Source organism: Delphinus delphis, chromosome 6 (assembly GCF_949987515.2).
Source record: "Delphinus delphis chromosome 6, mDelDel1.2, whole genome shotgun sequence".
NCBI lineage: Eukaryota > Metazoa > Chordata > Mammalia > Artiodactyla > Delphinidae > Delphinus > Delphinus delphis.
The window spans coordinates 35,720,107-35,742,154 of record NC_082688.1 but is presented as its reverse complement, the minus strand read 5'-3'; the positions used below and the strand labels follow the sequence as shown (position 1 = coordinate 35,742,154).

General features: G+C 50.6%; 1 protein-coding gene and 1 non-coding gene across 2 annotated transcripts in view; one reads left to right on the top strand and one right to left on the bottom strand.

Annotated features, from left to right (window-relative positions):
- PAX5 (paired box 5) overlaps window positions 1-22,048 on the bottom strand; it is a 165,481-nt gene that overhangs the window by 128,719 nt on the left and 14,714 nt on the right. The window lies entirely within an intron of this gene.
- TRNAE-UUC (transfer RNA glutamic acid (anticodon UUC)) lies at window positions 12,725-12,796 on the top strand. Its single transcript has one exon. It is a non-coding gene; the product is annotated as a tRNA-Glu (tRNA).

Sequence of the window (22,048 nt, the reverse complement as noted above, 5' to 3'; positions counted from 1 at the left end):
AATAAACCTGAGCTGTTTCTAGGATTATCCCAGTCATACCTCGTTTTATTGAGCTTTGCAGATAATTGCATTTTTTACAAATTGAAGGTTTGTGGCAACCCTGCATTAACAAGTCTATTGGTGCCATTTTCCAACAGGATTTGTTCGCTTCGTGTCTCTGTGTCACATTTTGGTCATTCTCATGATAGATCAAGCCCTCTACCAGCAAAAAGATTATGACTCACTGAAGGCTTAGATGACGGTGAGCATTTTTAGCAATAAAGTATTTTTTAATTAAGGTACATACATCATCTTTAGAAATAGTGCTATTGCAGAATTAATAGACTACAGTATAGGGTAAACATAACTTTTATATGCACTGGGAAGCCAAAAAATGTGTATGACTCCATTTATTGCGATAGTTGATTTACTGGGGTGGTGTGGAACCAAATCCGAAATTTCTCCAAGGTATGCCTGTATTTCCTCCCCTCCCTGCTAAGAGTATAAGCTCTCTGAGGACAAAGCCCATGTCTGGCTCACCTCAAGCAAGGGAGATGCTAATCAATGTTTGTTGACTGAATGAGTGACCTGGGAAGACTTGAGGGGTTGCAGGTCCGAATGGTTCAGGGGAACTCAGTAATAGGATAGTGTCTGGTATTATCAGAGAACTCCGGAGAAAACCTTTGGAAGTGACCTCCATTATATCAGTGATCCTGGAGGAGAAAGAGTGAAGCAACTAAGAGTTTATGTTCTACATTCTAAGAAAGTGCTGAGGCAATTCACAAAATTTTAAACAAGAGGATGATAAACTACCAAAATTCAGTTGAGCGCTAAGCTTCCTGGTGACACACACCAAAAGGAAAACACAGCAAGTCTCATAGTGCTCAGAGTCCAACAACAACAACAAAATGCCATTAATTCTTCTACACAAAATAATTCACAGAGCTTCTCTTCTCTGCATGGTGTTTTGAATGATTAGGGTAACTCAGAGATGACTAACAACACAGAGATGGGTCCTGGAGGAGGAAACATCAGAGCCAGACCTCAGATAAGGGGAAGGGACAAGGTGCTGGGATAAGAGGAAAGGATTCCAGGCCCGGACAACTAACTTCAGTTGGCAACATTTCTAGAGCGTCTACGTGAGCCAGGCCCTGTGCTGGGGATCAGGGTGGCAGGGCTGGAAAGGTCCCACAGCAGCCCAGAACCAAACTCGATGTTCCAGGTGATTTTATAAATGCCATCCTAAACCGGGGCAGCACGCTGAGAAAAATCAGAACGGCATGGAGGAAAATTCCATTGGAACGACCATTATTCAGCCATTAGTTTCACTCAATCTTTCTTCTCGGGAAGGAAAACGCAAAATTGTAAAATTGCCGAATACGTTCAGGTTCGACCAGAGTGAATCTGATTGTGCCGTGTGTTACCCGATGAGTCATAGGCTGTCAGTGAGGGAAAGACCCCAAAGGACTGATGATTCTACACTCAGAAACGGCAAAGGGATTTGTTTGGGGCCAGAAGGTAGGTCCAAGGTGAGCTGAGCCTAGGAACACAGGAGGCCCCTGATTCCTGTTCCAGGCCTCATGGATCCATTCATTCCTGAGCGGCATGCGCCAAACTCCTGCTGAGTGTCTGGCCCAGCACTTGGCACCTGAGCTAAAGAGGTAAGTTCTAACCCCTGTCCTCAAGTGGGGGACACAGACAAGTGAAAAGTTCCAGTGCAGTACGGTAAGCCGCCCCGAGAGCCAAAGGCAGAAGCAAACCTGAGAAGCAGAGGCAGCCGTGGGAACAAAACGGTAGTAGCCACTCCTTATACAAAGCTTACTCTGTGCCAGGCACTATTCTAAGCAACTTATCTGTTTAATCCTCACAACAACCCAGTGATGTCGAGTCTGTTATTGCCCCCTCCCATTTTACAGATGAGGAAACTGAGGCACAGGGAGGCACAGGGAGCACCTTGCCCAAGGTCACACAGCTAAGAGGTGGACAAGCTGGGATCCAAACCCAAGCAATCTGGCTCCAGAGACTGCTCCCACCCCTACACTAAACCACTCCACCTAATCCAGACTGGGAGCAGGGGTGATCCAGAAAAGCCCCCTGGAAAAGATGAAGCCCAAGTCTTAGGGATGAGTAGGAAGGAGTTAGCCAAAGAAAGGGGCAGGCAAGAAGTGCACTCCAACCAGAGGGCACAGCACATGCAAAGGTCTGGAGGCACAAAAAAGCCTGGTGCACCAGGGAATGGCTATAAGTCAGTACGTTTAGAGGGCAGGAACTGGGGGAAGGGGAGGGAGTAAAGTGTGCAAGGCTCTTTCCTCCCCATTTAGCAGCCTGGTACTATTATCTATTATCCAGAGCCTAACATATACTCTGATGTACAAACAGTACAAATACAGTATTGAAGCTCCCATGGTGTTGGTATGAAGAGACGGGATTTCTTTGTGCTTAAATGAATCAAGATGACCTCAAAGAACAGGCAGGAAGGAAGTAATACCTTATGCATTTCCACAGGACAAGTCTGTTCTCTCTAATCCGTACTGTCCAAGTCCATTACCTCGTACAGTAGTACCTAATCACTCCACCTTACAGAGAGATATGCACACTAATTAGGAAGGATGTTAACCACCATAGTGAAAATATTCCAAAGCAAATGAAATATTACTAAGAGCAAAAGGGTGATTTGTTTCTGTGAATTGTGCTTTCAAATGAGATCAAAGAATGCTAAAGGCTTCGTTTTAATTATACCTAGAAGGACTTCTCAGGCATGCATCCCTTTTTCGGCTTTCACGCACACAGCAGTCTCTCCCCATCCCCCACTGTGCAGAAATAAATAAATAAAAGGGTTTAAAATCATATTTACTCTGATATCTTTGCATTACCCCCATTTGAGTTTTTAAATTACTGTCTTTATTTTTTTCTGAGGACAATATAACTACAAAGAAGGTTCATATTTTGAAGTGTATCTATCTGATCATTGCACAAATGTTTTCGGGAGAAATCACTATATTTCTCCAAGATGGGTATGGGTTTTGTCATAGATCAAAGTGAGAGGGAGGAAAAAAAGATAAATCATCAGAGATCCAAAAATACTTTTCATTTGGAGAAGATATCAGGCCATTTCGATGGGGCTGATGGAGTCCCTGTTCTGTCTCCATTACCCAAGGCAGGCAGCCCCAGCCAGGAGCCAACTACCAAGATTATATTGCCCATAAAGATGGTCCCCAATATATATATATATATATGATCTTCAACCTCTATTGATTGACCAATTTCACAAGCAAAGACTGGTGAAATGAAGCTGAAATGAACATCATGCTTTAACTCATTGAACCTATCAGGCCTGAGTTAATCTCACTGTCCACTGTCTCTGATAGAATTCAATTGATCAATCATGTTTCGGTGATAGTACCATTTCACTGGCTTATTGCTTCTTCATTTCAGAGCTTGACCTGTTAGATATACTTGGACTGGCTTGACTCCTCTTGGATACACAGAGATCAGCCTCTGTCTGCCAACGTGTGTCATCTCCTGTCCCAGCTGAAAAGAACTCAAGAGGCTTTTGTGTAAATCTGTGATGTGTTTTTCCACCAGACATACACACATGAGTGGTGGATTTATGATGGCATGGAATTGAAAAAGCACAAATTGTAAGAGAGGCTCTTTATTCTGCACGGAAGCACCATCATTCCCTTTTACATAGCTAAATTGATGTGCTTGGGCTCTGTACTCAGCGGTGGCATGTTCTTATAATTGGCAGCTGTATGCGCCCAGACAGAGTAAGGCACATGTGGAAATGGTAACAACAACGACAATAACAATCGCCACTCCTCAAGTATACATTCACGTTGACCTTTCACATTCATCAGCTTCTCTGATTCTCACCATAACCTCAGGAGATGGGCAAGAGATTATCATTCCCATTTACAGACAAGAAAATGGGCTCAGAGAAGGGGAAGCGGCTTGTCCAAGGTCACATAGCAGAGCTATCAGGCCAGTTGGGCCTGAGAGCACTGGTATCTCAGCTCCTGAGTGCCTCTTACCCGGCTGAGGCCGACCTCCAGGCAATTTCAGAACTGTGGAGTCATTTTGGGTATACCACTCTGTCCCTGACTACCTGGACGAAGGAAACGTCCTCAAAATTCGGTTCACAGAATTTTAGAGCTTACGATGGATTCTAAGATCAGCTGCGGCATCTTCTATAGCTTAGAAACTGAGACCCAGAGGGCAGTAAACAGTTTTCCAAAGTCACCAAGACACTCAGCATCCCAGTCAGGACTCAAACCTGGATCCCAGGCCCTCAGCCCAGGATTCTTCATGTTTTCTCTCAACACCTCCCTTGATTCACGCCAAGCCAATGAGCTCCTACCAACAGAGAAACTCATTCTCCACTCTCAACATGGCCCAATGTGCTGCTTTGGTTCCTTCATGGCAGTTAATTTAATTTTCCTAACTGCAAGCTAAGATGTTGTGCTTTGGGAAATCAGGGCACAGGGGCTCCACCCGGCTGTCTGCCTGGGGGAGGAGGCTCTTGGAACCACAAAGCTGAGCCCAGCATGCAGGTCTCTGGAAGAGGCCAGGGCAATGACAGTTTGCAAATAAGCCTTGCATCTGCTTAGAGCTGGCAGAGTCTGCAAACACACTAATGGACTTTCCTCTGCCCACAGGGAGCTGGGGAGAAGCAATAAATAAAGTAGGCACCTCTGGGGGGAGCCATTGCTGAGGCCAGATATGGGGCTTAGATGAAGGGCTTGTTGAGGGTGGGGGAAGGGCTTCTGGGACTCACACTGCATCACGCTGCCCCCCCTCCCCGTACACCTTCCAGTAGCCCCAGACGCTACCTCCCAGATCCTTCAGTCTGTATTCCAAATAGTCGGGCCCTTGTCAATACACTTACAATTCAGTCCAGACACAGAACGGTTGTGGGGTAGAGGGGCTCATGTGGCTGCTGTGGCCACAGAGTAGAGACCCTCTTGGAGGGGGATAAGAAAAGGCCCAGCGGCCAGATGGAGGCCCTCACCCAGGAAAGAGCGCACGGCGGGAATGGCTACCCAGGTTCAGGGGCAGGTCCAGGAGATGATGAAGAGGGGAAGTCGGCCAGAGTTAAGAGACTCACTGGTGGTGGAGGACAGACACACCTCTGAACTTCCCTGTTAGACGCTCTGGGCTGCCACCCACTGATGCCCCATCTCACTGAGAGCAAAATCCACAGTGGGTCATGGCTTACAAGACCCTACTGTATCTGGGTCCCCTGGCCTGCAGCCCCACCTTCCTGACCTCCCCTCCTCCTACCCTCCTCCCACTTACTCTGCTCTGGCCACATCGGCCTCCTTGCTGTCCCTCAATCATGCCAAGCACACCCCCACTTCACTCACACCTTGCCATGTGCTGTTCCCTCTCTCTGGAACATTCCTCCCCCAGTATCTGTTTGGCTCCCTCCTCCTTCCCCTAGAGTCTCTGCTCAAATGGCATCTCATCATTATGACCACCCTCCACAAACCAGCATGTACCCTACCCCCGGCCCTGCTTCATTCTCTATCTCCTTACCCAGCTTTGTTTTCCTCCAGAGCACTTAACGACATGCTGTTTATTTTCCTTATTTATTTATTCTCCCTCATTAGAATATCATTCATGAGGGCAGAGGTTTTGTCTGTCTCGTTCATTGCTGTGTCCCCAACACCAAGAATAACGTCCGGCACATAGTAGGCACAAAATAAACACTTGTAGAATAAACAGGTAAAAGTGGATATTTCATTGAAAGTGAAAAAAAAAGCAAAAACAAAAACAGGTACAAAGGAGACAGCCACTGCTTGGCAGCCTCCCATTGTGAAGGAGTGCTCACTCCCTCCCTGGGGGCATCTGATGAAGAGCCTTTCCATGCTTGGCCTAGGGCTTGGGAGACAGAACTCCCTCAGGGAAAACAAAGGGGGCCGCCAGGCCTTGACCATCACTGAGGCCCCAGTGCCCAGCTCTCAGTCAGGAGCCAGTGAATGGATGAATGACTCCCCAGGGAGGAGGCCCGGCCTTAGAAGAGTTTAAATTGCAAAGATGGTAGTATACCAGGTGCCAGCTCTGGCTCTGCCACTTGCCAGCTGTGTGACCTTACACAGCACATCTCATCTCATCTGTGCAATGGGGTCAATAAATCCTGCCAAGCCTGCAGCACTGGGTCAGAGCAAGCAAGCCAGGGGGACTGCAAATTGAGACAGTATCATCTGCAGGGCAAATATCTCGGGTCAGCCGATGAGGACAGGGAGTGAGAACAGGAAAAGGGAAGCCATTTGCCTAATTAAAAAGGACAAGGTGGGGCTTCCCTGGTGGCGCAGTGATTGAGAGTCCGCCTGCCGATGCAGGGGACCACGGGTTCGTGCCCCGGTCCAGGAAGATCCCACATGCCGCAGAGAGGCTGGGCCCATGAGCCATGGCCGCTGAGCCTGCGCGTCCGGAGCCTGTGGTCCACAGCGGGAGAGGCCACAACAGTGAGAGGCCCGCGTACCGCAAAAAAAAAAAAAAAAAAAGGACAAGGTGTGTTCAGAGAGGAGCACCTGGCTAAGCTGTATCCCTTGGTTCAAGCATTCATTCGTCTTTTGCTGGTGCTCCGACCCCAAGCATAGCCCTGTAAGGGGAGCCCATTTCCTAGCAGGGGGAAGAAGCCTAGAGATAGAGTTAGGATTCAAGCATCGGAAAGTACCCTACGAGAGCACCAAAGAGCAGACAGTGGGCGCCAAGAGACAGAGTCTGTCTGGTGTTAGGAGTCAGGAAGAGGGTCAGGAAACACTTCCTGGAGGAAAGAGTTGCCATTTGAGCCAGGATTTGGACTTGGAGGCATGAGAGAGGAGGCAGAGGGTATCCCAGACAGAGATAAGATGTAGGTGGGGCTCTCACCAACTGTGCTTCCCTGGGAGCTTGGTACCCATGCAGGAGCCCCAGGTGCACATCAGGCCACGCATCTCTGCCTTCCCAGCACAGGGTCCTCCACACAAAATGCACGATATATGCAGATTTTGCTTTTTCACAGAGTCACAGAACTTCCCAAAGGAAGAGACCCCAAAGAGAAACTCATTTGTTGCAGTGGATCTCAACAAGGGTGATCAAATCAGAGATTTCGGAAATCTGTGACTTACTGTTATTTGGGGAGGAGTTATGGCATTTAGTGGGCAGAGCCAGGGTGCTCCCCAGTCCAGACCAGTGAAGGATCGCCCTGCATCCCACACATCTTTGGAATGATTCATCATACATTCAAGTTGGTGAAAACTCTCTTTATAAATATTTTAGCCATGAACCTAACACTATTTTACTTACATACACAAACTTGGTGTTTTAATTTACACTGAATTTTCCAGGAATACAACCATCCCATAAATTGAGGGAAGATTATGCTTCGCTTTGGTTGCAATTTTATCAAGACATGTTCACAATTTCAGAAAATCAGTTTGCTGATGGCAACACCACCATAGGTATTTGTATTGCCAGAAAACACAGCTGTCCACATTTGTAGCTGCCACATTCATGGTGATTCTACGCATAAGTGCAAGCAACTGACTACTTTATTATGTCTTCTGGTGTAATCAGGCCTGAGCATTTACATAATGAAATACATCATTTAATTATGATTTTATTTTTCTTTCCCCTTTTTGTTACAGTTGGGGCATTATATTGATTTTTAAATTATGTGTATAGGTAGGTTATATTTTCTCTAAATTTCATTTTAGGATAGCAAAGGAAGCACTACAAAATAGTTGCTTTAAACAGGGGAGGATTTAACAATTTTTAATCTGACAGGATTTAAACTCACTGTATACGATTTCCAAGGCCCCTTCAGCTCTGCCAATTAGGACTATCTCATATTGAGACTATCACCCTAATCTGTCTTTCTGAAAAAGGGTATTTTTGGGGAGAGAAAGAGTTCTCCAGACCCCTTCTGAGGAACAGGAAGACAGGTGCCAAAATTAGCTATAAAATAAATGTACTTCCTCAGGCATGAATAGTAAGAGCTTGTTCCTAAAAGACAACACTGGATTCCCCCTCTTCTTTTTAGCAACCCAATTCCAGATACAATAATCCAGCTAGGACAGAGCCAAGAAGGGACCCAGGTTCCACAACAGCTTCCCCCTCCTGCTGGGTCTTCTCTCAGCCATCTGCACCAAGGAAAAGAGCAAAAAGCTAGGGGTAGAAAAGACACCTTGACAAATCAGTGCTCCTGCTGCCCTGCAAACATGCAGAATGAGCTTTGGAGCTCGGAGAGCAAGGGAGGTGGGACTAAGACCAGGTGAGGTGTAAGCGCAGGGGAGGGATTGCAGGGGTGGGGGGGTTACGTGCTACCTCTGCCATTAACAGAGTGATTAAGTGCACAGGCTCTGAAACCAGTCTGCTTGGGTTTGAATCCCAGCCCTGCAACTTACTAGCTGCATGACCCAGGACTGATAATTTAACCTCTCATCTTTTCCATCTGCCAAAGGGAAACAGTAATAGTACCTACATTTCTTAAGGCTGGCGTTGTACACGGTGCCTGTCACACAGTGAGTGTTTCAGTCTCAACGTCAGCTGCACTGGTCACATTGCAAGACTGGGCTGGGAGCAGAGGCCTGGGTCCTACCTCCATCTCCCCTGTGGATGACTCACACTCGACTGGTCCTCAGAGACCATCAATTCCAATTCCCCCATTTTACAGACAAGGACACTGAGGCCCAGAGAGGGGAATAAAAATGGACAGAGCTCACACAGCAAACTAGCATTAGATTCCCAATCTAGACTCCTTCCACAACATCGTGCTGCTTCTTAAACACACTAAGCATCAGTTTGTACATTTCTGAATAAGAGTGGTTGTCACAGGGTGGCACCAAGGATCACTGAATGCAATGACGGGGCAAAGTCCTCAGCGAGCCCTTATTAAGCCTGTGCCAACTCAAGGAATTCAGGCCGTTACTCAGCACACAGTAGGCGCCTGACACATATTTATCACGTGCATTGCACTATCTTCTCTCACTGGTCAGTAAGTTCCCCAAAGTCAAGGGCCTTTCATATCAGAGTATCTGACACATGGCTACTTCTCAGTAAATACTGGTTGAGTGAATGAATGAATGATAGTGTGCCTGAAAACAGAACTAGAAAGGGGAGTGGGAGGGGGAAAGGAACGCCTTGGTTCTCTAACTAGAGGGAAAGCAAGAGATTGAAAAGAAGAAAAAACTGCATCTCCTTATCCACCCCTTCCACACCTGTGCTCTGTGCCAGTCCCCAAGCTGGGCGCTAAGGGAGCAACTGGGAGGAATCAGAGGTGGCCCCTGCCCTTGGAAGTCACCAACTGATGGGGGAGGCAGAAGAAGGCCGCAGGGACTCAGAGGGGGCCATGTGGCTGGCAGCCTTCTCTGTGGGGACAAGGAGGGCTTCCTGTGGGAGGTGCCACGCCACAAAGAATGGGGATACAGACAGGGGACAGAGATGGAAGGAAGGCCCTCTCTCCAGAGCAGAGGGCTCAGAGACAGCATCACCACATGTGATGGGCTGATATGCAGACCTGAATTTGTCAAGCCATGCCCCAGGGGGCAGGGATGACTTTGTGTCTTTTTCTACTTTTCCACTGGAGCAAAAGACAAAAAACTGATGTCAGGGCATCACTCAGCAAGACCAGAAGAACCTTTACACTCAGAAGCAGATGGAAGAAGAGGCCGCAGGAACGCCAGGAGGACGGGCCAGTCCAACAAGAGAGCAAGGAATTTATGAACCCCCCCCCCCAGCCCAATTCTGCACTGCGGACCAAGGCGAGAGTGGTGTGCGTCATCCACCCCAGCACCTCCGTCCAAGGAGGCCCAGCAATCCGGCTTCTCCTCCGCCGGCTCCGGGGCGCACAGTGTCCCTCGGGCTCCTGACATTCGGTGGGCCGGTCCCCCGCCGCCGGCACCCCTCGCCTCGGCGCGCTTCATCTGCTCCTCTGCCCAGCTCCCGGCTGCCGCCGCGCCCGCGCTCCCCGGGGCCCGGAAAGCTGGCATCCGTTGTTACCATAACAAACTCAATTGTTCTCAGCAGGGCCCCGGCAAATAAAGTCATTCATTACGGACCTATCCCGGCCGCCGTGGGCTGCGCGGCAGGCAGAGGGCCGCCCGCCGCCCCCTCGCGGGCCGAGACACGCGCCAACGCCGGTACCTGCCGGGGCCGGGCCCGCGGCACCACGGCCGCCACGCTGTGCCCGCGGCCCCGCCGCGGCCGTGCCGGCGGGGTGAGCACCGGCCGCCGATTAGTTTTATCTCGGCACGTCAATTGACTTATACTGATTGGCTTCCTGCCGCCAAATGTCAATTAAATTGCAAATGCTTGGCGGAGGCAGGGCAGGCGGGCCGCCTCCTTGCCGAGGGCGCCGCGCTCTCCCTTTTTTTTTTGCGCCATGTTCTGACGCGGTTGGATTTCTTTCTCCTGCCACCCCGCGCAGCAAACCCCCATGCCCTCCTGGAAGACAGTTGCCCTCCGTTCCCAGCCGATGGGGCGCCCCGAGAGCGAGGCGGAGGAGCGGGGTCTGGCCTCTGGCCTCTCCCCAGGGCCCTCGGCCTCTTGGAAGGGCTTTCTTTATTCGCTGGGTGGCACGGCGGAATCCCTGAAAATTCCCCAGAGATCCTAGCAGGGGACTCCTGGTACGACCTTGAGCATACCCCTTCCGCTCCACTCCGCCCGGCTTTCTTCGTCGGCCAAGGGGGCTTGAAGGAGATGGCGGCTGGGGGCCTCTTTCTGGGTGCGCGGAGGGAGCAAGGTCAGCAGAATCACAAACATTCACTGGGCGCCGACTCTGTGCCGGGTCATGCGTGGGCACAGGCTAATCTGCTCAACAGCCCTCTGCAGTAGGTATTATTATCCTTCTTTTACAGGCAAGAGCACTGAGGCACAGGTTAGGGAAGCGGCCGATTGGGTTTCGGAATGGGCAGCCAGGCTTCAGAAGCCCGTGGCTTCATTATTGTGCGCGGTACTCTCAGGGGAGGCACCGTGAAGAAATAAGAAAGGGAAAGGGACAGGGCACTAACCTAGACCTGGGCACCTGCCACTGTTACCGATCAGGGCTCTTGGCCTTCCCCCGATCAATAGAAATTGACTAGAGGCCAGACAAGAAATTCAGGCAAGGCTTTACTGGGGCCCTTGCTGCAGCGGGGGGCCGCGAGAACAAACCACAGGTTCTCTTGCTCGCTCCCCGAGAGGGGGCAAGCTTGTTTCTCACATGGGGTGACGGGAGGGTTGTGTCCAGGGGTCGGGCCAGAGGGGTGGATTAGGTGTTTTGCCCACCCCTTAGGTGGTGGTGTGGGCAGGGGGCATCCGCATTACCCTACTTTTGCTCCCGACACCCTGTTTTTGCTCCAGGCTCTTCAAAAGTGGCAGTTGGGTTTTTTTGGTTTCTATCTTTTGGGTCCAGAATTTGCCCCAACTGGGCATGCATACAGTTATTTTTAGTCCCAGGCAGTTTCTTTGTATTTTGTTGCTCGAGGAGAGGTGTGTCCAGGTGCAAGCACTGCAGCGCTGCAGCAAAGGGTCCCAGGTCCCAGCCTGTCTCACCACTGCCAAGAACAGTTGTTCTTGCCAGTTGTTTTACATCCATATGAAATTCTCACATTCACTGTATGATCTAAGGATTAGAGTCCCCATTTTACAGATGGGTAAATGGACCCTTGGAGAAGTTAGTTCTCCGAGGGTAAATGGACCCTTGGAATTTGTCCAAGGTCACAGAGCAGGCACTTGAAATGAACTACGACACCCATACCTACATAGAGCTTGACAGTTTATAAAGCACTTTCTCACACATTGCTCCTCCTGAGTCGGCACAAGACTCTGAGGAAGGAATTCTGCTCTCTCTGTGCCAGTAAGAAAACCCAGGCCCAGCGAGGCTGGCCCAAGATCACCAGCACTCACACCCAAGGCCCTGTGATTCCTGATCCTGTGCCCCAAGCCCTACCTCAAAGAGACCTTGAGAAAAATGACTCAGGCACAGGTCCCACTCGTCCCCTCTCCCCATTCTGTGGGGAGCTATAGAGTAGTACGCAAGTCATAACTGGAGTCAAGCTGGAAAATGCTTAGGGTCACAGGGAGAGCAGGAAAGGGGGCACCCAGGAAAGATGGCATTTTCGGGAAGAACCATACATTAGGCCCCCAAAGAGACTGGGTGGATTTTCCTCCACTGTCTGCCATAAACCTCCCCCTTTGCTGCTTCTGTCTGCCTCCTTAAAGCTCTGTCTTGAGAGAGAGAGAGGTATGCAGGTTCTTAACTGATGAAATGTGCCAGCATTTAAAAGATACAAACCTGACCAATCGTTCTTTTCAGAAAAGAGATGTTAGCAGAACAAAAGTCCCATTCAAAAGTGCTGGATGGCGTTTGTGTCTCACACAGAAAGGAAACGAAGACAGAGAAGATGGAGGAGGGAGGGGGAACAGCAGGGAGGAGGGACGGGGCAGAATCTGGGGATGGAAGGGTGATCCGGGCTCATTGCATCCAAATCAAAGACCCAGAGGGTAGGGACCTGACTGAGACCACACAGCAAGATAGTGGTGAACTGGAGCCAGGAACCCAGCCTCTCCACCCTGTGACAGGCTCATCCTGCCTCTGCAAGCTGCCCTCAGCTACAACTTGAATTGTTGGTTTCTGAAAAAAAGCGGAGCTAAAATTCTGCCAGTGTAAATTCTGGTGTGTACATCTTTTTCTTCTGACCCTAGCCCGAATAATCCTATCATTAGACTTAGCAATATAAATAAAATAATCATTTAAAAAAGAGAGAAAGATGGGAATTCCCTGGCGGTCCAGTGGTTAGGACTCGGCACTTTCACTGCCGTGGCCCAGGTTCGATCCCTGGTCGGGGAACTAAGATCCTGCAAGAGAAAGAGAAAACAAAAGAGCTGGGAATTTAGAAAGTTCTTAAGAAGGTCTTCTTGAGGAATTTGGATTCAGGGTAGAAACTCTGCTCTGATGAGTTAAATATTCTTAAAATGTGCCATGTGCCAGAGCTGATCAAAATACTATAGATAACATTTTTTAATTACCAGGAATTGCAGGAATTATTATCCCCTTTTGACAGATGAGGAAACTGAAGCTCAGAGAAGTTCAGGCCCTTGTCAAAGCTCACACAGGTAGTAAGTGGCAGGGCTGGGCTCGAACTCCAGTCCACCCACTGTGCTACCCTGCTGTGGTGTAAAGTCCATATGTGATCAGCCAACTGCACTTGAAGGTGACCAACTGGAGGATGTGACAGGGAAGCATGCATAGCAGTGTCAGGGGAAGCCTCAGAAATGGCTGAGTACCTGAGTGAGGAAGCGGGCTCTGCACCAAGGTCGCCCTGAGCTCAGCCTGGCAGGGTGATGGGGATGGTAGAACTGAAATAAAAGGTGGGCTCAAAGCCCCCTTTTGGAGAGAGCTGAGGACATTCCCACTGATGCCATCCTGTGCAACACTCTGTGAGAGGCAGACCAGGGTGGCAGGTAAGGCTACTCTGGAAGCCAGCTGCCCAGGGGCTGGTCCCAATTGTGCCACGGTGGAGCTGTGTGACCTTGGGCAATTTCCTGGATCTCTCTCTGAAAATCTATAAAATGGGGATGATAAGAGCTTCACCTGGTACAGTGGCGGTATTAAATGCATTAATAGTTTAAAATACATATGGCAAACACTCAGTAAATGCTAACCATTAGAGTCACAGTTCCCATTTGAGGCTGTGATCTATATACACCTGGAGCATATGCTTAGGTAAGGCAGGCAGAACAAGGGCCCTAGGCACCAGCATGCAGAGCTATGCACGTGTGTGTGTTTAGACCACGGGAGAGCTCCCTCCCCCTCTAGAATGGTTGCCATGAAATCCCTTCTAGGGAGCCAGACAGCAGCGCTGGAGGATGGAGACGATGGAGTCAGGGAGGAGTGAAAGGAAGAAGCCTTTGACGTGTAAGGCTCTGGGTTCTACTCAGCAGCCTGCACCTACGGACCAGATGGGCTCCCGGCTTCTGTGACATCCAGTCCCTATTCAGTACATATTTGTTACCAAGAACCAGCCCTGTGCTGGGCACTAGGGCCACAATGGTGACCACTACAGACACTAGTCCCGCCCACACAGGGCTCCCAGTCTCACAGGGAAGAGAGATGAGTGACAAATGTGATACTTTTGTCAACAGGCAGGCTCTGTGTGCTGCAGGTGGGCCCAGGGGAGCTGACAGTTAGGAGGGACCCTCGGGGAAGCCTCCACTTTTAGGAAGTGGCATGAGCTGGATCCTGAAGTTGTAGAACGTCAGCTGGGTAAATGGTAGGGTGGAGAAGGGGGGCAGTTTCCAGGCGGTGGGAACACATTACCATAAAAGGCATCCTTTATAGAGCACATATCATGCATCGGGGTCCTCCAGGGCACTGCGCATGCATTACCTCATTCAACCCACGTAACAACCCAATCATAGGCACAATGGGTGTCCTTGTTTTACAAAGAGGGAAACTGAGGTCAAATAACTTGCCCAAAGTTACACGAGTAGGCATTGGTGGAGTCAGCACCAGAACCCTGGTTGCCTGACTACAACCCGTGCATATAACCCTTAGGCTGCCAGCAGGAAAGAACAAGTGGTGCTCAAGGGATGGAATGAGGTTTGGTATGACTGCGGTGAGCATGAAAAGAGGAGGGTGGGGAGGGACGAGGCTCATGAGATGGGCACGGGTCTGACCACAGAAGGCCTAGCAACCTTGTTAAGAAGTTTAGATGCTTTCTGAGAACAATGGGCAGATTTGAAGGGTGAAAACCCTTCAGGTGAGTCACCGATCCAAACTGTATTTCCGAAGTGCCCCTAGGGCTGCTATACGGAAGGTGGACTGTTTGGAGAAGTCAGTGACATTGGAGGTGGGGACACACTAGGAGGCTACAGCAATAGTCCAAAGGAGAAGAGAGGGTGCTTGGACTAAGGCAGTAGCAGTGGGGACCAAAAAAAGGGAGCAGATTCATGAAATAGTTAGGACAGAGATGCAGTGACCTTGAGAAAACACCTACCATAGGCTTTGATTTGTGGTCACAGGCAGAGGCACAAACTTTCTGAGCTGTGAGGATGATAGAAGACCTGCTTCTGGCTAACTTAAGTTGCCTGGAAAAATAAATAAATAGCAACCCCTCCCTCTCCTAAGCACCAAAAGAGATTTCAAAGCATTTTCCAACCTGCTACTTCATATAACAGACTGTGAGGGAGATGTTACTGCAATCCCCACAGATGGGAAGTGAGCTGCCCAAGGTCACACAGCCAATGGAGAAAGATCCTGAATTTAACTCCAACTCCAGTGCTCTCTCTGGCACATCAGACCACAGAATGTCAGAGCCCAAAAGATCCCTTAAGTCATCTGTTCAAATATCCACATTTTAACACAAGGAAAACAAGACTCAGAGAGAAGTGACTTGCCCAAGGTCACACAGCCAGCAAGTAAAGGCTTAGACTAGAACCGAGAACTTGACTCCCAAAAAGGTTTGTATTAAGACGTCTGCACCATGGAGGTGAGGAAGGACGGGAGTGATCCCCAACAGCAATGGCCCAGTCTCCCACTGCTGTGACTAAATGCTGGCAGAGAAGTGAAACTCAGGCAAATGGGCAGCCTACCTGGGCACTGCTGCCGCCCACCGAGTTACAAGCATACCAAGCTCGGAAATGGTCAGTACACACTGTCCTGTCACCCCTCTTGTCCCTAACCCTGGACAGCAACTAAGCTGTCTTGGGTCGATGGTGCCACCTGGTGGCTGGTGCTGGGAAGAGTATGACCCCTTTGTCGCTTTTTACCGTCCGCTTTTCTAGTCTCTCTAGGGGCCATGCCTTTCTCTGTTTCCTCTCATAGCTCAGTTCATCTCACTACAAGCATATCTCCTCTAGCATCTTTCAAGTCCTCTAAATGACCTTAGGAAATTCTCTTTTTCTTCCTCTCCTCCATTTCAGTCCATCAGTCCAAGGAAGGACTAATGCAAATGATAAACTTGTACCAATGAAAATGAAAACTGGAAATTTCAAAATGAAATTACACACACACACGCACACACACACACACGTGACCAACCACTGGCATTCTGGAAAAACTCAGAAGCCCCAGTGGAATCAGAACAAAAATCTCCCTTTTTTTCAATTGCCTTTCACACCTGCTTTTCCTGAAAGGCCAGGAGTCAAGATAAACACCAAACCTACTTCTTTATTTCATTTTATTTTGTTTCATTCCAAATCAACATTATTTGCTGGGGTTTTCCCCACCAAAACTATGCCCTGGGTGGGGGTCTCACGGGCCTGCCCTGAACAGCTGCAGAGCTGAGCTGGGATGGGGAGAGGTGGCTGGGTCCCCAAACGCCCACTCCCTGGGCTCTTAGGGAGCACTAGGAAGCTGTTGTTGGCCCCAAAGGAAGCCTGCTGGACGGAGATCAGACCTCAAACCCTACGATATTCCACTGGAAGTAAAAGGAGCCTCTGTAGCTGTGCCTTTCTGTGGAAGTTCAAGCTTGGGAGAGGACCCAGAAGCCCTGCACACCCTAATCTGCTAAAGGACGATTTCCAAAGCCCAGCGTGTCTTGTCACTCCCTCCCCAGCTCAGAAGCCTGCCATGGTTCCCACTGCCTTCAGGAAAAAAGAACAGGAGAAACTGATGGCACCTTTCTTTTAATGAAAACCACTTAACTGCTCTCCCTCTCTGTATGAGTGATAAGTAAGCTCAGAGTCTGCAGCAGCCTGAAGCAGAGATCCTCAAAGTCTAGTCCAGGGACCCCCTGAGTGATCCCCAAGACCTTTCCAAGGGGTCTGTGAGGTCAAATCTATTTTCATAATAATACAAAATTATTCTTGGCCTTCTCCACTCTGATGCTTTTCCAAGTATACACTGGCGTTTTCCAGAGGTTCTAAGATGTGTGATATCACAACAGATTGGATACAGAAGCAGATATGAGAACCCAGCTGTCTTCTATTAAGCCAGACACTAAAGAGATTTGCAAAATCATAAAGCAGTGTCACTCTAAATGTTTTGGCTTGGAAAATATTGTCCTTTCTTATTTCAAACAGCACATTATTTATGTTATTACTGCTATTTTTAATACATTAATAAATATTTTAAAATTTTGTCCATTTTAATTAACCCACAAATTCAAAAGCTCCTTGGGGTCCTTGATCATTTTTAAGAGCTTAAAAGGGTTGCAAGACTGAAAGTCTGAGAACCACTTGTTTAAAATAATGCCAAGAGGACTTGAGATGGGACCAGGAGCAGATCAGAATCTTGGTTCCAAAGAGAACCTTGATCCCATGTTTTAGATGAGGAAACTGAGGCCCAGAGAGAGAAAGGGATTTCCCCAAGGTCACCAGCAAGTCAGCCACAGACTGAGGACTGGAACCCAGAGCCCCAGGCTCCCTCCTCTGGGCTCCCTCCCCACCTCATGAGCCTCTAGTACTCGGAGTGTTGCAAAGTCCTGAACTGCAGATTCTGCAGCCAAGGATTAACCATATTCCAAAGACAGAGAAAGGACCATGGGATTCTCTGCCCCACAGGGCACCAGGGCATGCGGAGTGGGGGAGAAAGCCAAGTCCACTCCACCTTGAGCTCCAGACAGCCCTGGCAGGGGGCCTGTCTGCCAGGGATGAGACCGCACAGCTCTCCTTCTGGTTGACCCCAGAGCCGACTCACACTGTGGCCCCTGCTCTTTACGTCCCCCAGGGCTCTCTGGGACACCAGTGCACAGTCCCGTGGGAAAAGCTGGTGGGGGAGGGGTGGAGGAAGCCTGGGTGAAGCAGGTGTGCAAACAACAGGGGTGGGGGCGGGGTGTTGGCTCTCACGAGGGCTCTCAGTGACTGAATCAAAGTGAAACTCAGGGACCTAGGGGCCAGGAGGAACCGAAACCTGACCCCCCACCCAAGGGACAGACCCTAGGCACCAGGGAAAGGCCCAAGGAGCCCCTCTGATTGACCACCTGGCCTCAAGTCCCCTGCTTTACCAAGGAAGCCTCGGACACTTGTCTGCCTGGCTGAGGTGCCAATGACTGCAAAACCGGAAGGACGGGAGAGTGGCCAGCCAGGCTGGGAGATGGGTCCCTAGCATCACTGCCACTAAGCGCCCCCGTGCCTGGACTACCCATCTGGCAGGTGTGAACTGAATGACCCCCGTCTCACTGTTCTTCTGGGCTGCCAAGGGGTGGGGCTGCTTGGCCCTGCCCTACTGCCTTCCCTCCCTCACCTACCTCCGGCCTGAGAGCCTGACTGCCCAGTTCCCTGACCGCATGCACGCGCACGCGCGCACATGCACACACACATACACACACAAACACAGCCCCACCCAGCTCGATCAGGGCCCTGCCTCCCATAGGCTTTAGCTGCCACAGGCTGGACTCAACCAGACGTGTTCTTCAGAGTCCATACTAGGATTCCAGAAGCTCAAAGGCATTCAGGTAGAGAAAATTAGAGCACAAACGCCGTGAACAAGGTGAGTACAGAGCACCCGGAGGATCACAGGCCCAGCAGCCCCGGACGATTGCTGCCGTGTAGGAAAGCCTGCCCAGTGTCACAAGATCTGATTTTTTTTTTTCCAAGAAAGGCTAGACATCCAGATAGGAAATCTTATTTTTAAATGTTGGTAACTAACTCAAAATCATTTTAAATACAGGACAAGCCAAGTAAAGCATGACGAGAAGGCTGGCAATCAGATTCAAAGTGATGCCCTCTGAGCAAGCATGCTGGTCTGGGCCCCTGCCCCAACAAAGAAAAACACTCAGGGAAGGGCCCCCTACATGTCCAGCCTGAGGGTACATTCAGGGGACACCTTGTGGAGGGCAGGGAGGGGACCTGCCCTGCTGAAGCCCCAGGAGAGACCAAGACAAAGTGGTGGTCATTTCCTTCTCTCTGCAGAGTCTGTCTGGTCTCCAAAGCTCCATGCTGGCCCGGGATGAAGCCAAGGGCCCCAGCCAGTCAGGAGGGACCAATGGCTCAACACTGAAAATCCCCCAGGGAGTGGACTGGCTCTGGAAACCAGGCCAGGTCAACAGACCAGCCTCAAGGACAGCATTCCAGGTGGAGGGCTTTGCCTGGATAATGGCCCAGAGACAGGAGAGCTCAGAGACTATGCGGGGGCCGGAAGCACAGAAGGGATGGGGAAGAGGAACGGGAGGCCAAGGAGGGAAGGTCAGGGCTCATTGTCAAGAGTTGAGGCCCAGGGGTGATAGGCTGATGGGGTCAGGTCAGGGTTGCTCATAGCTTTCAACAGTGGGGGCAGCAGATGGGCCGAGGAGAATGGAGGAAAGGAGGGGAGGTAAGAAACTAAGATTTGGCCTGTCAAATGGCAGTAGGATATCAAGGATGTTCTGAGGAGTCTGTCTGTCCCTCTAGGTTTTCTGGGTTTTTACCATGTGAAATGTCATTTTTACTGGTCAGACCCCTTCTTTTCTCCAAGCCTGTTTTCCCATCTGAATAATGACTAGGTGACACATCCCAGATGCTCTGCAAGGTCCTTCCAGCTCTGACAAGGGCTGGTGAAAACCAAGTTGGTGACCCCAAACCCCTAGAGGCCCAGCCCTCCCAGGTCCAAGTATTCTGCCTTCTGTCCTCCATCCACCTTGTGTACCCAAGATGTCACTTCACGGAAAACTGAGGCTTAACCCTTTTATCCTTCCATCAAGGGGTTGAAGTGAAGGTCCTGAAGGAAAAGGAAGCAAAGGAAAGCCAGGGGCCCTTCCCTTTGAAGCTGCCACCTGGGGGCGCTGTTGTTCAGCCTTGGCGCCCAGAGAGGCTGACTGTTACAAACAGGAAGTCAGGGAGGGGGGCAGGGGAGGATCAGCCAGTTTCAGCTGCCAAACAGAGCTGCAGCGGGAGCCTGCTAGCCCTCAGCCTGGACCGGCCTCACACGCTCAAGCCCCGGTCTCCTTCAGGGGCCATTTATTAAATACTTAGGACCACCAGGCCCTGGAGCTAAACCCTTTGCCAGAACGACTTCATTTTATCCTCACAATAACGCACAAAACTTGTGCCCCCTCTACTTTCCGATGGCAAAATGCAGACTCCGAGAGACTAAGTAACTTGCCAAAGATTTCACCACTCAGAGTCCTCAAACCAGCTGGTCCCTGGCCTGTGAGCCTGGGTCCTTGCCTCAACACCTCACCTTATTTGGGGGTCTCCAGAGATCACTGATCTCTGGAATGGTGGTGCCGCAAGGGTGCCTACAACTCCCCCCTGACTCAGGAATCCTGAGCTTTTCCACACACCCCAGTCCCTGCTGGGAAATCTGAGAGCAGTCTCTGCATCTCCTGCTCCAGTGCCTTCGGTCCTGAGTCCGGGAGCAACAGACAGAGTCTGAGTGTCAGTAAAAGAAGAGGGTCCTAGGAGAGGAAGGCCAGGGCCTGCCCAAGGTCAGAGGGTCCCTGGGGCCCTGCATGGTCTGTGAACTTCTGAAACCCCTTCCCTCCCCAAAATGCCTCCCATGGAGGTCCGCAGGGCTGAGCTGAGGCTCCCAGCCTGGGAGAAGGGGAGGGCGGAGCTAGTAAGAGAGAGAGCAAGAGCCAATACAAGAAAAGAGAGAGAGTGGGGGAGTGCACATGAGAGAGAGAGAAAGAGAAGAGAGTGAATATGAGAAAAAGAAAGAGTGAAACCTGGAACAGCAGACAGAAGCAGACACAGAGGAAGTCTCGATAAACAGCACATAAACAGAGGCAGAGGGCGCTGGATGAGATGTACCCCCAAACAAAAGACACAGGGAGAGACACAAAGACAGAGAGGAGACAGGCACCTCCAGAAAGAGGGATAGACATAGTCATGACAGGAGCCCCCGCTAAATGCCCCCCAAACTTCCCCATGAGGGTCTTGTTGGACTTGGCATCTTTTGAAAAGGACAGGCCCCTTCCTGTGCCCTCTGCAGGCAGAGGGCAGTCCAGTGCCCAGAAATTCCACCTGCAATGTACCCTCCACTGCCCCCAAAGAAGCTTCCACACTGGTGCTGGATTGGCCAGCCTTCTGAGCTAGTGAAAGGCATTCGCACTCGGCTGACCTCGGTGTGTTGAGGGCCTTTCAAACTGGGGGGATGAAGGGAGGGGGAGGTCAAGGGGACCTGAATGGGGGCCCTGGAGATGGCGGAAGGAGGCCCCACCAGAGATCAAAGGCCCAAAAAGGAACAGAGGGCCTGGGGCTGCCCTTTCACCCATGGTCGCTATTCACAGTTCTGCCTGCTCCGCCAAGTCCAGCCCCGCCACGACCTCCTCTGGGCCTTCCGGGGAGGGAGGCACTGCCCGGGCTCTGTCCCCCTAGCCCCGCAGGATACTGTAGACCCATGCCACAGCTTTCTCCACAGACCCTCACAGGACAGTCCAATCAAGAGACGAAGCTGCCTCTCATGCCTGGGCAGCACCCCAGCCTGACTCTCACCATCCACAAGCCTCCTGAGCCCTCTGGGGTTCAGGGGCCAGGCTGAGGGTAGAAACACAGGCGATGCGGCCCCGCCCAGTCAAGCCCACGTGATGGCGGACTCAGAGTCAAGCAGCAGGAGGGAAAACAACTAGGCAGAACCACTTCCAGATGCCAGGCAGTCACAGAAGCACTTGTCCCCCAGATTGTAACAGGCCTAAAAAGCATGGAGTCCAGGTGGTGCACTGGTTAAGAATCCACCTGCCAATGCAGGGGACACGGCTTCGAGCCCTGGTCTGGGAAGATCCCACATGCCGTGGGGCAACTAAGCCCATGCAACACGACTACTGAGCCTGTGCTCTAGAGCCCGCGAGCCACAACTACTGAGCCCACGTGCTGCAACTACTGAAGCCCACGTGCCTAGAGCCTGTGCTCCACAACAGAAGCTACCGCAGTGAGAAACCAGCGCACCGCAAGGAAGAGTAGCCCCCACTCACCGCAACTAGAGAAAGCCCGCGCGCCGCAATGAAAACCCAACACAGCCAAAAATAAATAAATAAATAAATAAATTTACTTTTAAAAAAGTCGTGGAGTCTAAACCAAAATGCCTTCTTTGACTCTTCTGCCCCTCACCCCTGCTCATACCTCCAATGACAGGGAGCTCACTACCTTTCTAAGCTAATGCTTCTAACCTTGGCCCAGCCTGGGTGTTGTCTGAAAGCTGTTCCTTGCACTGAGCCATGATCTTCCTCCCTGTAGCTTCCTT